Source organism: Glandiceps talaboti, chromosome 5, assembly GCF_964340395.1.
Source record: "Glandiceps talaboti chromosome 5, keGlaTala1.1, whole genome shotgun sequence".
NCBI lineage: Eukaryota > Metazoa > Hemichordata > Enteropneusta > Spengelidae > Glandiceps > Glandiceps talaboti.
The window spans coordinates 15,460,146-15,467,239 of record NC_135553.1 but is presented as its reverse complement, the minus strand read 5'-3'; the positions used below and the strand labels follow the sequence as shown (position 1 = coordinate 15,467,239).

The 7,094-nt window shown below is 34.5% G+C and overlaps 1 protein-coding gene across 1 annotated transcript in view; it reads right to left on the bottom strand.

Moving 5' to 3' along the window:
• Window positions 1–7,094, bottom strand: part of LOC144435139 (SUMO-conjugating enzyme UBC9-B) — a 177,195-nt gene that overhangs the window by 54,936 nt on the left and 115,165 nt on the right. The gene's annotated exons all lie outside the window — the stretch shown is intronic.

Below are 7,094 nucleotides of genomic sequence, written 5' to 3'. Positions count from 1 at the left end.
TCAGTGATAGGTTGAAATTGTAATTGCTTTGGGGAACTGATTTTTGGGTGCAGACCCAAAAATTAATTTGCTTTGATTTATTGCCTCAAAGTATGTGTACAGTGACATGAATATGTTTACCCACAACAGGTGATTCAGTACTGTTCAGGGTGTACATTATTATGATTAATAGTCATTATATCTAACAAAACAGTTTTAAGAAATGCTCCAGTTGCTGCTAGTGTAGCTTTAAAGTAGACCTTCATCTTGATTGCTAAGCATACTACTTCTTAAAGTGGCCATATGGATGAGGATTGGATATTCATTTTGGATTTTAATTTATAAAACAATTTCATCATAGCTTCCTACTTAGAAAAATCAATGTGAAATAACATAGACTAAGTCTGAGTGTGAAACTCAATACATCGCAAAAAGCTAAATAATGTATGAAAGAAAGTTTGTTATTGTAGGTTCAATAACAAACATTTTACACATTTATTAATTTTTTTGCAACTGATTGAGTTACAAACAAGAACTTTGCATATGCTGTTTCACATTGAGTTGGAAACCACGATAAAATTGTTTTGTAAATTAAAAATCCAGAATAAATATCCAATCCTCATCCATATTGCCACTTTGATGTTGTACATCAATGCATGTACAGCTGTAAACTACTGAAAGTTTCAGTTGAGATTCAGCGATATTTAGTGATCTCTATAGACATCTCTGCACATGTTAGATAAATTGCTCTCGCCACTCTTGTACATGTTGTGTATTCAAATGGAGCCGTGGAGGTTTCAATCAAAGGACATTAACCCCTTAGAGATTTAAAGTCGCCATTAGTACTGACCTTTGATGAACTTGACATTATCGTAAAACAGATAATTAGTGACATCTCCTTAATTAGCATTGACGTTGTTATTTCGGTTTCCTGTTAGATGATATTTATAGCCTATGTGATCTGGTCATAAATTGTTAATAAGTTGTTCACTTTCGCATCCATGTTAAAACCTGAGTTTTAACACTTTCAGTTCTGGTTGTATGTACTTGTAATATTCAAAGGCATAAAATAATTTTTTTGATGTAAATTAAAGACTTGGTACTATTGTCATTTTCTTGCACCAAATACACACAACAGTTAAAAGTTCATTTCAAAAACTAAAACTAATCAAAATAGTTTGTTTTTTTACTAAGATTGATAGTGTGTAGTCCATGAACCAGATAAGGTGACTGGTACCAAAAAGAGGTACCAAACGATATTTTCACCAGTAATGTATAATACTAGTCTAATATCAAAAATGCTTGATGGACATTCCATGTACAGGCAAGGAATGTTCAAGAATAGCAAACAGGTGCGTTATTACACAGCTGATAGTTTGGGTTGATGTGAGAAAAGGACACAAAGCTATTGAATTATGACATGAATCTTGTTTACACACTATTAGAGAAAAGCTGAACATTGCAGTGAAGTGCTTTAATACATTGTGTTGTTAGATTGTGATACCGTTGAGTACATCAAATTTGTCAGGGACAAGCTTTCATTCAAAATTTCAGCAACAAAGAGTTATTGTTTTCATATTCAATATTCAATATTTTTGTGTTCTTTGTAGTCATTTTCTCACACCAATCCTGTCATTATTGCACGAGTATATTACCCCAGGAGCAAATATAGGAACACTAGTAACCTGTCTAAATTGCAACTTTTACAACATACTCTCAAATCTTGCCAAATAAAAGTTCACATTACACAATTTAATATACATTTCTCATAATGTAAACACTCAACATGTTGACCATATTTGTTGAAAACAATCAGTAATTACTGCATAACTCAAAGTTATAATACATAGAGACTCCATTCAAGTGTCTACCACCCACATTACCAGGTGGAAGCTTACATGTAAGACTCTGATCTGTCCTTGACATTCAGGGTATAGCACATGCACTTTGTGGTATTTATGTGTGGCCAATTTCCGTTAAATCTTGTGCACAGGTACTTAGTAAACAAGGTCCAAACACACATTTATAAATCAAGTTGCTGATTAGATCACGTTTTACTTAATGTTGGCCATATTTGTATAACAATTTTAAAGACACAGACACTTGACGTATCTGTCCATATGTTAACAGGTATGGCCTTTTTGCTAGTATCTTTATATTTGATCCAGACCTGTACCTTCTGCGTCAAATTAATACAAAATCCCATACATTAGTCACAATATTAATTGAGAATACATATTTTCGACGAAGACTTGTTAGATTTAATTCTATCCTTGATATTGCTGCTTTCCGAGGTAGGACTATTAAAATCAAACCATTATGTAAATTTCACTTCCGTCACAGAATTTCTCGGCATATCTGGTAAGACTACTAGTGATCGATCATATCTATATATGTTATAATAATTCTGTCGCCATACTATTTACAGTCGTGTCTCCTAACTTGCCATTACCTCACTTAGACCGCCACAAAGAATACATTGAACCTGTCGAATTGAATTACCTGTGATGAGTAGATTAAATCATCCATTGAGATCATTATAATACTTTACACATGCCGATGACTGCATAGTCGCCTACCTGTATGTACTTTCCAACACAAAAATAACGACACCACAAAACTCAAAGGAAAATGGTGAAATATATATGATGATTTCATACTTTGCCTACCCTTGAATTTGATATACGTTTACCTAGATGTTCCCTGACGTTTCGATATAAAATTATCAATGGTCACAATCGCAATTCTGTAACTGATATGCTCATGCATTTTTAATGATGTAATAGTACACACACATTGATAGTATTCATAACAGCAGAAAGTGTGCTCATATCAATCTTCCTTGGAATGCAGATTAGATGTAGATAACATCATTTCGTGGAAATGGACTAGATAGCATCTTTTCATGTAATCCCACATATAATGGATGTAAGGTGTAAAAGTGAATTTTGTACGATAGTTTATCGGCTTTGCACAATGCCATCAATAATCGTTTGAGCAGGACAAAACATAGGACAAGTCTAACGTATTATTTGTTTATTGTAATGTACATTTATCGATTCATTATTCGGTAGTTCACTCATATATTTTAAGGAGACCCACCCAGAACCAATAGACATTTCGTTTCGTTCGTAGCGTTGTGCCATGGGTGTTTAAACGACTAACTTTTTTGACATTTCCCATAGGTGTGTTTGTTCCGTAAAGCGAGCTGTCCTTGTACTACGAGCACGTTATTGCCTCGTGATCATGCTACGCACACAACTCAAATGGACATATCGAATGTGATTTTTAGAAAAGGTAAACATTCAGAACATGGAATTGTAAACATTTAAGCGTTAAGGAGAATAATGCCAACACTATTCTATCGTCGATTGTGAGGCGATGTAATTATTTTTGGAGTATTCAACTGTTTCAGTTCCAGCATTTACGTGAAATTGGGCTTAAAGCAACCAGAAAAGTTGAAACGCGAGTTTGTAGCATGTGGGGGTGGGGTGGGAAGAGGATACGTGTGCTAATGGCTTAAATTTCATATTTGGTTTGACGTATTTACAAATGATTTTTAGGAGTAACTCTTCTTGTTTAGGACTTCACTTCAATTTTTCTATCTCACATGCACATTGAAGTCAGCTCATGACATAGATGAAGAATTTTCTTTTGGCCATGTCTTTATCATTTATCATGTTAATGCATTTAATAGTTGACGAATTAAAAAAAAAACCTAAGACTATTTGTACATACCTGCATCTGTTTGTATGTGTCTGTCATGTTCTTTATTAGTTCTTCTTTCTATTTTATTCGCGAAACATACGTAGTAAGGGTTTTCCTCAATTATATGCTATTAATCGTATTTGTTAGATGTTATAAACATTTCTTAAGCGGATATATGCATGTGTGTGTACTTGTGTATATATGACGCGTATATGCATGTGTGTATGTATGTATGTATGTATGTATGTATGTATGTGTGTATGTATGTTCTAAAAGTATGTTATATTGTTTTAGTATGATGTTGGTTTTTAAATTAGAATTAAAACAAGGTATGGTGACACAATCAATCAGTGTCTCTTTCTTCCTATGCTGTGGTGACAGGAACATCCACAAGTAGTAAAAACAAAAACAACCAAACTTTATTCCCAGGTGCAATTTTAAAACAGTTACTTTTTTGCGCGACCTATGTGTCTTTGGGAATTCAAGAAATGGTAATCGCAATTTTGCCAAGTCTATATCCAGACCGCCCAGTGTTCAGTAACAGCTGATGAGCATGCATGCAGCTATAAACTCTTGGCTCGAGTATACATGTTGGAAACTATACACTTTGAGGATAAAGTTCAGGCTGCCATGACTGTGCTTTCTAAGTGTTCTTTACCCTTACTAGTAATTCCACCTGTGTATCTGTTTACAAATGGCTCATCAGTTAAAATATTCAACAGAGCGGAGAAAGCAGACGATCCATTAACAATCCTCTCCATATGCGCTATACGGAATTCAATATTTGTTTTTAAATGCTCGAGAAAATAGAATTTAGCGTCTGTAATTGTGTCGTTCATCTAACCTCTCCATTCAAAAAGAATGTTATAGAAGATCCTCAGAATTATACGGACAAATGTCTCTTAAGCTTACGAAACATTTCAAGGTTAGTTTTTCCAAGTTTTTCCTATTTATTTCAATCAATACACTTCTGTTCATTCTTATACTGCTATAAAACTCCATGTTCGGTTATTTCTTAGCTACTCCGTTTTGTTCTGTGCTGTTGTGTTCTGTGACAGTCCAATTGTTCTGCTGCATCAAGATTCCTACATACCTTCCGAGATTATGCATATTAGTGTGTGTGTGTGTGTGTGTGTGTGTGTGTGTGTGTGTGTGTGTGTGTGTGTGGATTGAGTACATACATATTCATATGTGTCTCGATGGAGAGAACAGTGCTCAATGTAATATTAGTAACAGAGTATTACAGATATAATCCAAGGAATATAGATGTTATGAGTCGTTACTTGGAGTTTCACGCTTCTTCAGCGATCATCAGGCGTGGCTGATGATCGCAGAAGAAGAATGAGAATCGGAGTAACGACTCATAACATCCTTATACCCTGGATTAAGTGTGTATATATATATATATATATATATATATATATATATATATATATATATATATATATATATATATATATATATATATATATATATATATAACGACTAAATTGTTGTTGTCCTGTTTTGAAATCATAAAGGATAATTCGCATGTATGTCTACATTATTACAGTATCCAATGTAAACACTATAAGATATTTGACGCTATTAAAAAGTCCAAGCACCTGCCGTCTCCATTCTGAAGTCGTTATATAGATTTACAATTAATCATACCATGCCAACGGTGACGTCATACATGCATGCTCACTCTTTTGGGATCAAAATCGCTAGAACAGTTAAAATACTGCATTGCAACAGACACTACACGTATATCAAGCTATAGAAAAGTATATATTGTAGAATCATTATGATAAACCTAATTTATGAGTTGTTTGCGTGCATGGATTAGTATTACACGATGCCTTGTTTTTGAAAACAAAATCAGCATTTGGTTTATCACGTACAATAAAAGTTGTACCCCAAGGCTTGTTTATTGCAATAATAGAATATACGTAAGGCAAGGTTTGACGTTCAATGGCAAACAATGTTATTACGAGGGAGGGAATAAACATGAAAATTATGTATACCAGGTGCATACAGAAATACACATACCTGGTACATGCAAAAATACACATACTTACACATACAAAATTACACATAGGTTGCACAATACAAAAATGCACATACCTAGCGTATACAAAACTACACATGATACTTACATATACAAAATACACATACCTGGCACATACAGAACTACACATGATACTTACACATACAAAAGACATATACCTGGCACATACAAAACTACACGCGATACTTACACATGCAAAAGACATATACCTGGCACATACAGAACTACACATGATACTTACACATACAAAATACACATACCTGGCAAATACAGAACTACACATGATACTTATACCTACAAAATACACATACACATACACATACACATACACATACACATACACATGCACATAGAGTATACACATACCTGGCACTTACAAAACTACATTAGACTTACGCATACAAAACTACACATACTTACACATACTAAAAAATTCAACTTCAACAATTTACATAGTCTGCACATGCGCACATTCACAAATAGACTTGAAAAAAAAATCACAATATTTTGGACACAGTGCATGCTTGGCTACATGCTCACATGAATAAATACGTGAAATGCGTCGATCTATCCGCAGCTGTTATCCATATTTCCATCTCTTGTTTTAAAATGTCTGTATTTTCTTGCTCCTTAAATACCGTCAAATGTGTCCGTCTCTGCAGCAGCTACTTTTCTTGATATATATGACAGACGGGAATATTTACGGACAATGTTATCATGGTAAAGAAATAAAAGCAGTTCAACTGGAACTTACGTTTTCAGATTCAACTGTGCTGAAAGTACAAAGTAATAAATTTTGATGACAAATAAAGACCTGGTTTAAGACATTATAAGCTTATTATCCACCTTTAAGCAAATATTGTAGACGAGTGATGAAAACCTGCAATATATCAATATAGAGAATTGGAAGAAGTTATTCATTTGTCGACGTACGTTCTTTCGCCAACGTATAATTTCATTACCGAGGGTCATCAGTTTGTCTTGTAGCCACTTGATAAAGAATCGCTGTTGAGATAGATAGTAATTTGAGTACCGGTATCTCTAAGTGCTATCTTTACGTCATCCAACAGGATGACATCACCAACCAGATGTGGATTCCCTTGGGGCTATATTGACAACGGCGCAATGTAACGCGTCGAGGTATCGTAGAAATCGCACAAGCACTTGATCATGTTCATGGGATCGACGTTCCTGCTATCCTAGCTCCACGTGTTTTGACGAACCCATCAACTTTCTCCACAACATATTCAGGTAAGCTGACAATGTAAATCGATTCTTCATTTGTGCATTCGTCCACGTAGCATATACATTTGACTACACGACGATTTACTGTTGATGTGTGCAAGGTATCCAGGAG